The 10,249-nt window shown below is 38.2% G+C and overlaps 1 pseudogene; it reads right to left on the reverse strand.

Moving 5' to 3' along the window:
• Window positions 1-8,892: 8,892 nt before the first annotated feature.
• On the reverse strand, window positions 8,893-9,782 carry LOC131151933 (uncharacterized; annotated as a pseudogene).
• Between the last annotated feature and the right edge of the window lie 467 nt (window positions 9,783-10,249).

Genomic DNA, 10,249 nt, shown 5'->3' on the forward strand with positions numbered 1-10,249 from the left:
CCCTCGGCTTTAAAAAAAAGGTTCCCCAGACCGGTGTCCAAGTTGAAGCTAATTGAAGACCTACCCAACACGCCACAGCTGCTTTAGCCATACCACTAGATGTAGGTCACAAATTTTGTAGCCCTATTTTTTCAAAGGCAATTAAAGAAAAAGCTAAAAATTAAGCTATAATTAGCTACAATAATTTTGTTGCAATAGCTTATCCTTCATGTTCTCTTATGGTATTTAATAAGAATTAATCTTATTGAACAATCTTTGGCTAAAAAGCTACACTAATCTTTCCTTAGATTTACTGAAGTAAGTTTTTTCTTTTTGGCGGTTCAAAAAATGATAGCTACTTTCCTTAAAATTTAAATATAAAACGTTGGTTGTTTTCATTACCTAGTATATTTGCCTTGATAACAATTTTGACCCTTCCAATAATAAATGAAAGAAGTCCTAATTGTAAAAAGATTTATAAAAATGAAAGTATGATGATTTTATTTTTTCAGCAATTAAAGTATAAGATTTGTATCTTGAATGTTTTAGATTCAAAACATGAAAAAGTGAGAAGAGAAACAGGATGGGAGAAGAACTTACCACTTGTAATGCAACAAATTAAATAATGAACTTTCATTACAATATTTTTTTTTGGAATACGCACCAGGTATCAACGCGTCCGTTTTACGGTCCACGTGACTAATCCTGCGTCCCTTGAAGTTGACCCCACAACTCCAAATGGAGGGTAAATTTAGGAGTCCAGAGGCGGAAACAAGTCCAGGAGGGTTTGAACACCTGACCTCGTGAAAGACACTCCTGCAACCCGTACTACAATATTTGAACATTAGAAAGGATGAATATTTTTTTGTCCTTTTTATAATAAATATCAAATGTTGTGTATTTTGTTGAAAATTTTTTGAAAAGCAATTGATGATATTGAACTTAATTAAAATATTTAACTTAAGCAACTTGAAACAATAATATGTCAATGTTTCTTGATTTGTTGAAGTTTCAAACTTGGGAATTATTGAAGAGGTGGCTTTTTGCAATATGAGCCAGCCATGTTTCTAGAAGTATAGAGAGGTTATGTGTGTGTACCATAGCTTGCAAAAACTGCAAATTAGTCAATAAATGTTTTGATGTATAGGGCGGAGGCTAAGATAAAGATGCTGAAGTAGTCTTGAGTCCAAACTCAGGAATAGACAGGGGAGAGGAGAGGCGCATAAGTGAAGACTTTTGGCTTTAGCACCTACGCAACATGAAACTAGGAAATTCTGAGCTATGTGTTTGGTCACATGCAATGATGGTAAATGATTGTGGTACAAAGAAAAAAAAAGTATGATTCATAATGCAAGCCTAAAATAGGAAGAATCAAAGCTGAAAGTGATTATCAACTTAGTTGAAGTAACTCACCAACTTGTTTTTAACCATTGATTGGGAAAAAAAAGAAAATCTGAAAGAGATCCATACATCAAGGGAGAGTCCCATCTAAAGAGGAAAAACCAAAGAGGGAGGGAAGGAGGGGGGAGGGACACAGATTAAGGAAAGAAAGTCTTCAAGCCTTTGAGAGAGAAAAGGCTTTGATTCGTCAAGTACATGTAATTTATTTATGTATTTTTATCTAAAAATTGAAATTCTCAAAAAGTTTACACCTTAATGCCATAAGGCTTATGCCTTGCGTACTTATCATGGGCTCCTTATGCAAAATTAATTATTGTCATTTCATGTGTGCATCCAAGCTTAGACCCGTTCAAGAATGGTTACTATACATTCATGCCTCATCGTACATGTGGGAAAAATCAATTGTTAAAATTCAATTGATTATTAGTCATATTATGTAGACTAATAATCAATTGAACATGTCGATTATTTGTTTCATTTATGATTAGTCATGTTTGTATTTCAACCATTATTGAATTGTCTAATGTGGACAGTTTAGGAAGTTGTATTTACATTCTTGTCATCGTTCACGCTTTCATCATTGTCATTATATATTTCGATCGCGTCTCTACTTGTGTTCTCTGGGTGCATAGTGGGGTGTGTTGACAACTTGTTAGTGATGGAAAACTAGCAGGTGATGTGCACTTCCCCCATCTCACGTACTTGGAGAGCCATAGGGAGATACTGCTGAAATTTATAATGACTACAACGAAGAAATTTGAGCAATTGATCGCAATGTAATTGCAACATTCTTGAATGGGATAGGATCCGTACCCTTTAGACGGAAGATGGTTGATTATAGGATTCACAATGCATGCGTCATAAACATTCTGACAATGTAATCAACACCATTTACTTGAACATGTTATAGGTAATTAATGAACATGGATAAGAGTTGGATGAACGCTCGGGGTAGGTTTTTGCCAGAATACGTGAAAGGGGTACATGATTTCATAGAGTTCGCGCGTCCTCGTGCTGACAGTGCTAGTAGAATAAGGTGTCCTTGCAAGAAATGCCAAAACATAACATTCAAATACATTGATCTGGTCCATTCACATTTATTAGACTTTGGAATGGAGAAAAGGTACACAAGATGGGTGTTCCACGGTGAAGATTACGCAGTTCAGAGCGATGATGATGACGATGAAGATGATAGAGCAAATATAGTAGGTGGTGATACACGTTCAGAAGGTTTAATCGAAATGTTAGGTGACTTACAAAGGGGGATTGCAGTGGACACGGAAGACGTCAGTGTGTTGCGTATTGGTGATGAATCTACTTCAGTAGGTACCATACCTTGCAATCCTAGTACATTAAATCGATTTGGTAAACCATTTGCTAATCTTGTAAGGGATGCACGAGTGCCCCTATATCCAAACTGTACAAAGTTCTCAAAATTAGAGTTCTTGATAAAGTTGATTCATGCAAAGACAATGCATGGGTTATCTCAGAGCGCATTCAACATGCATTTAAGCCTCATTAAGGCAGCATTGCCTGATGGTGAAACACTTCCCAAGTCTTTTTATGAGGCGAAGACATACATGCGTGAATTGGGTCTTGGTTACATTACAATACATGTGTGTTGGTATGATTGTGCACTCTTTTATAGTGAACATGAAAATGCGAATGATTGTCCAGAATGTGGTGAACCGAGGTATACAACTAATCAAAAGAAGGGTAAAAAGATCCCCCAAAAAGTTTTGTGATATTTTCCATTAATCCCACGACTACAACGATTGTATATATGCAAAAAGATTGCTACAGATATGAGATGGCATAAAGAGAAACATCTCCAAGATAGAAACACTGTTAGCTATCCAGCGGACTCCGAAGCTTGGGTCGAGTTTGATAAAATGCATCCGTGGTTTGCTAGTGATCCTTGCAACATCAAACTTGGCCTTGCTTCAGATGGGTTCAATCCTGTCGGTAACGTGAACAACTCGTATAGCATGTGGCCAGTTATGATGATGTCATACAATATGCCGCCATGGCGATGTATGAAAGAACCCTTCATTTATATGTCTCGGCTTATTCCTGGACCGAGTGCACCTGGTAATGATATTGATGTTTACTTAAGGTCATTAATTGATGAGTTGAAAGAACTATGGGAAAAAGGAGTGGAGACATTTGATGTGGAAATCGGGACAACATTTCGGATGCATGTTGTACTTTTGTGGACAATTAATAATTTCCCCGCCTACGACAATCTGTCGAGCTGGAGCACAAAAGGTTACTTAGCATGCCTATTGTGTAATAAGGATGCTGGGTCCTTATCCTTAAAGCATAGACGCAAGTTATGTTTTATGTGTCATCTACATTTTTTACGACCTGGACATCCTTGGAGGACTCGTGGTGTCAGAATCTTTAATGGAAAACCAAAACGAAGGTTGCAACCAAACTAACTAAGTGGGGAAAAGATATTAAACCGGCTCAAGTTGATCGAAGATATGAAATTCGGGAAATCACCTAGGAGTAGAAAAAGGAAACGTGCTGAGTAGGAGTTAAATTGGACAAAGAGAAACATCTTCTTCGAGTTGTCATACTGGAAAGATCTTCCATTACGCCACAACCTGGATGTCATGCACATCGAGAAGAACATTTGTGAGAATGTCATTTGTACATTGTTGGATATAAATGGGAAGACAAAGGACAACGCAAATGCTCGTTGGGATATGGAAGATATAGGAATACGGTCTGAGTTGCATCTGATTCATGATGGGGACAAACATCTCATGCCATCAGCCTGTTACACATTTTCGAAAGATAAGAAGAATAATTTCTTCGAATGGTTGAAATCAGTGAAGTTCCCTAATGGATATGCATCTAACATATCTCGATGCATAAGCACGAAGGAAAGGAAGATGTTAGGAATGAAAAGTCATGACTGTCACATCCTTTTGTAACAAATTCTGCCCGTTTTCTTTCGTAGACACTTGATCGAAGATGTTCGCTCGGTGCTGATTGAATTGGGGTCTTCTTTCGACAGTTGTGCTCCAAGAAATTTAGCGTAAACGTACTTGAACGGTTAGCAGAGGACATTGTGATCATACTATGCAAGCTGGAGAAAATATTTTCACTAGCATTCTTCGATGTGATGGTCCACCTAGCCGTCCATTTACCAATGGAGGCCATAATTCTAGGACCGGTCCAATATCGTTGGATGTATCCTATTGAAAGTTAAATTATAACCTACAATGTTCTCATGATTTTCTTGCTTTTTTTTTTTTTTTGCGTGTACAAGTCACTAATGCTGTGTAAAATGCACAGGTTTTTATCCACTTTGAAGGGGTATATGGGTAATAAGGCACGACCGTAAGGTTCAATCATTGAGGCATACATTGACAGTGAATGTCTTGCATTTTGCTCAATGTATCTACATGATATTGAAACAAAGTTCACTCGTGAGGAGTGAACTGTAGACGTTCATGCTATTAATGCTAAAGATGAGGAACCGAGGAACTCTATATTTCGAGGAAATGTTCGGCCGTTCGGTGCACGGGTTTACGATTTCATTGATATGGACGACCTACGAAAGGCACATTTTTACGTCCTCAATAATTGTGATGAAATTATTCCATATATCGAGTATGTGGTTCAAAACTCCTTACTTTGCATTGTATTAGTTGACATTAACATGTACTATTGTTGTATATAGCGAACATAAAGCTAAACTTTTGGCTCAAAATGAAAGGAATGTTGACAAAAGACATAAGAAAGAATTTGTCAATTGGTTTGGGTGTCGTGTAAGTAACAACTACTTCCTGAGTTCGCTACAATGTACATTTTCAATATTGACGATTTACTCATCTAAAGTCCTTTGTAATTAATATATGAAAGTCATGTATTATAATAAAGAATCAACAACAAGTAAAGATTTGTACACGTTGGCATGTGGCCCCGATCAACGAGTTAACCACTATTGCGATTACATTGTCAATGACTTACGCTTTCATATGAAGTCCCTCGAACTACATAGAAGAACCCAAAATGGTAGAGTTGCGGTGCTAGGCACAGAAGGAGATGAGGAAATTGACTATTTTGGTGTGTTGGATGACATTATAGAGCTTCACTATGGAGCTTACAAACTTGTCCACATCTTCAAGTGTACCTAGTGGGACATTAGCAATAAAAAGAGTGGGATAAATACGGATGCCTACTTTACTAGTGTCAATTTTAGTAAAACATGATATCAAAACGACCCTTTTGTTCTTGCGGCGCAGGCAGAACAAGTATTTTACCTTAAGGACACAAAATTAAAGGGTGAATTGCATGTGGCCCAAAAAATTCCTCCTCGAAGTTTGTATGATATTACAAAAGTCGCAGATGGGGAGAAGAGTGTCAGTGATGATGCTTTCCAAGAAGATCAGTCATCTGATCCCGTAGCAACGCAATCTGCTATCAATGTTGCCGAGGAAGAAGCCGATCCTATACCATTAAATAGGGTTGGTGCCATGGCAAAACATGTAGGAACTGTTGACATTAGAATTGAACCCTCTATGTAAGTTGACTTCATCGACAGTGATGAAATTGATGGGGAAGATGAAACTATGGTTGATTACTGCAATGAAGAGGAAGACACTCTAGAAAGTGAGGATGATACTGATATTGAGGATGTATAGGGGGTCAGCGTGTTATGTTGTCACCGTGTATTTGGCATGTGAAAATAAGTGAAAATATATTTACTATGCATCCATCTAATACCCAATCTTCTTATATTTACTTGTGAACTATTTTTCAAACATGGCACTAGGAGGTCGTCGTCGCTTACTTCAGTCTAGGCTATCAACGACATCATCCCGCGAGGATGATGGGTCATCCTCGAGAGCGACTAAGCAAGTCGGGGGTGATGCAGCACCATCTGAGCCCTTGGGACCCTAGCTCGACATGGATCCATCAGTTGGGGATCAAGCCCAGGGTGAGTTGTCGTCCATAATGAGCAGCGTTGGTAAGTATTTGATTTAGAATAATATATTTACTGTCATTTCACATGTATGATTATCTTATTGTTCTTTAACTCTTCTTTCAGCATCAACCTCTATGGCACAGATGAGTGCAGGCCGTGGTGCAGCGAAGAATGTTGCGATAAAGAAGTACCTAGAGAGGACTGGGCGGTGGATCTGTATCAACATTCCTCCAGGCTTTACAGCCCTACTTGACGATTGGTGCATAGCCTAGTCATGATAGCTTGGCATTATATGTCACCAATATGCTCCAGTCACTTGCTTCACCTGGCCAAAGGTGACGGAGGCTCAGCGCTTGGTTCTATATGAGCGCATCTTGGTAAGTAACCCTAAAACATTTCTTTCACTTTTAATATATTACCCAAAAGATTCTCTAACATTCAATATATATTTCATATGCAGGAAGAGTTTGATATGGACATTTTCACCGCAGACCATGTCAAAAAGGCGATGAACACGTAGTTGTGCTCTCAGTTTAAAACATATCACAGCGAAACGTGCAACCATTTTAGGGAGATGGGAGATGAGGCAGAAGCGCACCCATACGATAAGATCTCCCTAAAGGATTGGAGGGTGGTGTGTCGCCATTTTCGCGACCCTAACTATCAGGTGATGTGTTTCTATTAATTACAATAACTACTTTTTCATATTTATGTGAATAATAAAAAGTCATTACATCTATTTTGTAGGCTATCTGTGAAAAAAATGCTACCAATCACAGCAAACTAGAAATGACGCATTGTGGTGGCTCGAGATTGTTCGTCAATCATCGAAAGGCAATTGCTACGAAACTATCTGACCATTACCTGACAAGTGTTATTTATATTGACACCGCTGAATTCATATTAATAAACTTTTATATGATAATGTAGCGTGATCCCGTCACTGGCGACCTGGAGTCAAGGCCGGATCTATATCAGAGAACACATCAGAGGACATCGATGGAGTGGTGCCAGGGTGCACAGATCAAACATCAGTTGTATCTTATTCAAGCAGATTATTTAGTTCATTATCTTATTCAAAACGTCAGTTGTATTCTTATTTCTTCATTTTCATCATTTTCATGAATAAAAATAGGCAAGGATGCTTGAGCTGTGGGATGCACCCGTTGTAGAGGGCAATCAATCGATGACGGATGACAAGATCTGCACTCAGGTGCTTGGGCAACGATCAGGTGGCTGGTTGAATGGTCTTGGGAGTGGATACGTCGCCCCAACATCATCATCTTCTTTCAGTGCGGCGTCTCGTGCTGAGATTGACCGAGAGCATCGAGCCGCCAAGGCTTGAGAGAAGGCGATGGTTATCCGGATGCAAATGGTGGAAGCAGAGAACCAGCAATTGAAAGAAAAGATCTCGAACTGGGAAGCAGAGATGCAAGCCATGAAGAATTGGAAAGTGCAGATCGAACAAATGATGCGCCAATCCCATCCAGATGATACGAGTGACTCCTCTCATTAGAAGGTATGTAAAAGCTAGTGACAATTATTTGAAATAGAAAATGCATGAGGATTTCAATTAGAATAAATACTTTATCCTTTTTTTTAACTTTCAAAATACATCAATAGATATTTAATAATTATTGGTATAATGTTATGGTCTGCCTGTCTAATCAATGACCTCATTAGAGTGACTTTCACTTTTGTGCATGATCCACATATGATAGCATCTCTAGGGCAGTTTTGTTACCAAATGTAATAGTCTCAAGCCATATTTTGATGAGTTATTATCAATTTTAGTCCCCAATCTCACAATTTTGTCCTATAAAAGGTATCTCACATAATTGTAGCGTGAACCAAACTCTCAAGTACACATTCAATATAGAACTATGATATGGTAGACAGATCAAATGGATATGTAGAGAATGGTCCTCTGCATCTCTGCCAAATGAGACAATCCTTGGCCTCTCATTGGGTTAGAATAAATTATTAAATTAGGCTTAATAAGCATGCACATCCAAAATTTGAGAATATCTATTTCTTTCTTATTACATGTTAAATAAAATAATTAAAAATATACCAGGAATAACTATTCCCTTAATTTCCAAAATTTAACTATTTTCCATCTTATTTGAAGGAATAACTATTCCCTCAAACCAAGCAAACCATAAGAATATTATTATCATAGGAATACTCCTACAATACCGAATACCCACAATTTTAAGTTAACAGGCAGGCTCTAACATTATATTTATGGAATTCAATAGAGGATGGAAGTAATACAAAATTAATACAAGGATAGAAAATTAAGAATACAAGGATAGAAAATTAAGTCAGAGAGAAAGTACATGAAAACTATCAAATTCACAACAGTAAAGTATTCATTTCATAACAATGTTCCTGAATAAGAAAACTGCTAAAAAAGTTAACAAATAGAAAACAATTCATCAATCCAGCTAAATAAGCATGCACATCCAAACAAACTGCAGCAACCACGGAAAGAACCCCAAGATAGGTCTTAGCCTGTTTAAGAGCCTCTTGTAGATTCGCCTGAAGCATGAAGAACAAACTAAACCTCATATAAACACCACCAACTCAGGCCTACAAGTATATGTTCCTCGCCTCATCCTCCAACACAGGATAAGCAGCCACCAGTGCATCTTGAGCTCCAATATACAGTGAGTTATAAATCTTCCAGTAAACTTCCCTAGCCTTTCTTGCACGATGGAAGAGCCCTTGCAGACAATAGTTCAGGACTGCAGCTACACCCAAGGCAACCCTTATCCCTTCTATGGCTTCCATGACAGCATTAATAACATGCGGAGAAGTCTCAAATATGTTTGGCCATACATAATTCAGCAAGTGTACTAAAGCATCCTCACAACCTAAACCAGCCACTCCCAAAGCCATGTGCTTAACAGCAGATGCAGCAGTTTGCCTATGTACCAAATCTCTATCCATGAGAGCATCCTCAAGTAGTGGAGTGACTGCATAAATATAATCTTTACTCATTTCACCAATGTACTCAATAAGAAAAGAGAGTGATTTTAAAACACCATTCTGCACATTGAGTTCTGGTACACGATACTCATTCATTAATGTTGGTATTACTGTAAAAGGAGATTATGTTTCTGCAACTACTACAATTGCCACAGTAGTACACAAGTGGTTCTGACGCTCTTGCACTTTGAGATTGTTCAATAATGTTGCCAGGACATCTTGTGGTCCAATGGCTTTTGCAATGTAGCCAAACATGTTCACAGTTGCTCGCCGAATACCTTTTTTATGGGCTTTAAGCATCTCAAGAAGCTTAAAACAAATCCTCATCCATTCTCTTGCTGGGACAAATTCAGCCCCACAGTCAGCAATTTGACCAACAACATTAACAATATTCCTGCACCTTCTCATGCCAATTCTTCAAGATTGGGGTCAGTCGAGGAAGCAAACCCTTTATCGAAGGAGTCATTTTTTTCATACAAATAACATTGACCTTTGTAATTGAGAGCCCCTAGTATTGATTCGAAAACTTTCGGATACTCTTCTCCCAGATATTCATACAAGAAAACCCCAAGATGACCCATCAGTTGTTCTTCTTGGCACTGTTTCATGACAACAACAATCCTTGAAATAAGATCAGCAGCTTGCTGCCTCATCTTAGCACTCTTGTTATTGAAGCGCCACTTAATGGTTCCGCAAAGTAGAATTCTATGTAAGAATCAAAATGACTTGTGGATTGCTATACTCCTAATTTAGAACACTATAAGTGTGAGCGTGTTTGGTTATGGTTATGGAAGTCAAACCTACAAAGAGAAAAAACTTGCGTTTATGACCTTTGGTTGTAGGTTTATTGGATATGTAGAACATAGTGCAACTTATAGGTTCCTAGTACAAGGGGACCCCAGCATGACACATGCAGTCTTTGTGCACAGTGGG

This window comes from Malania oleifera, chromosome 3, assembly GCF_029873635.1.
Source record: "Malania oleifera isolate guangnan ecotype guangnan chromosome 3, ASM2987363v1, whole genome shotgun sequence".
Classification (NCBI taxonomy): Eukaryota; Viridiplantae; Streptophyta; class Magnoliopsida; order Santalales; family Ximeniaceae; genus Malania; species Malania oleifera.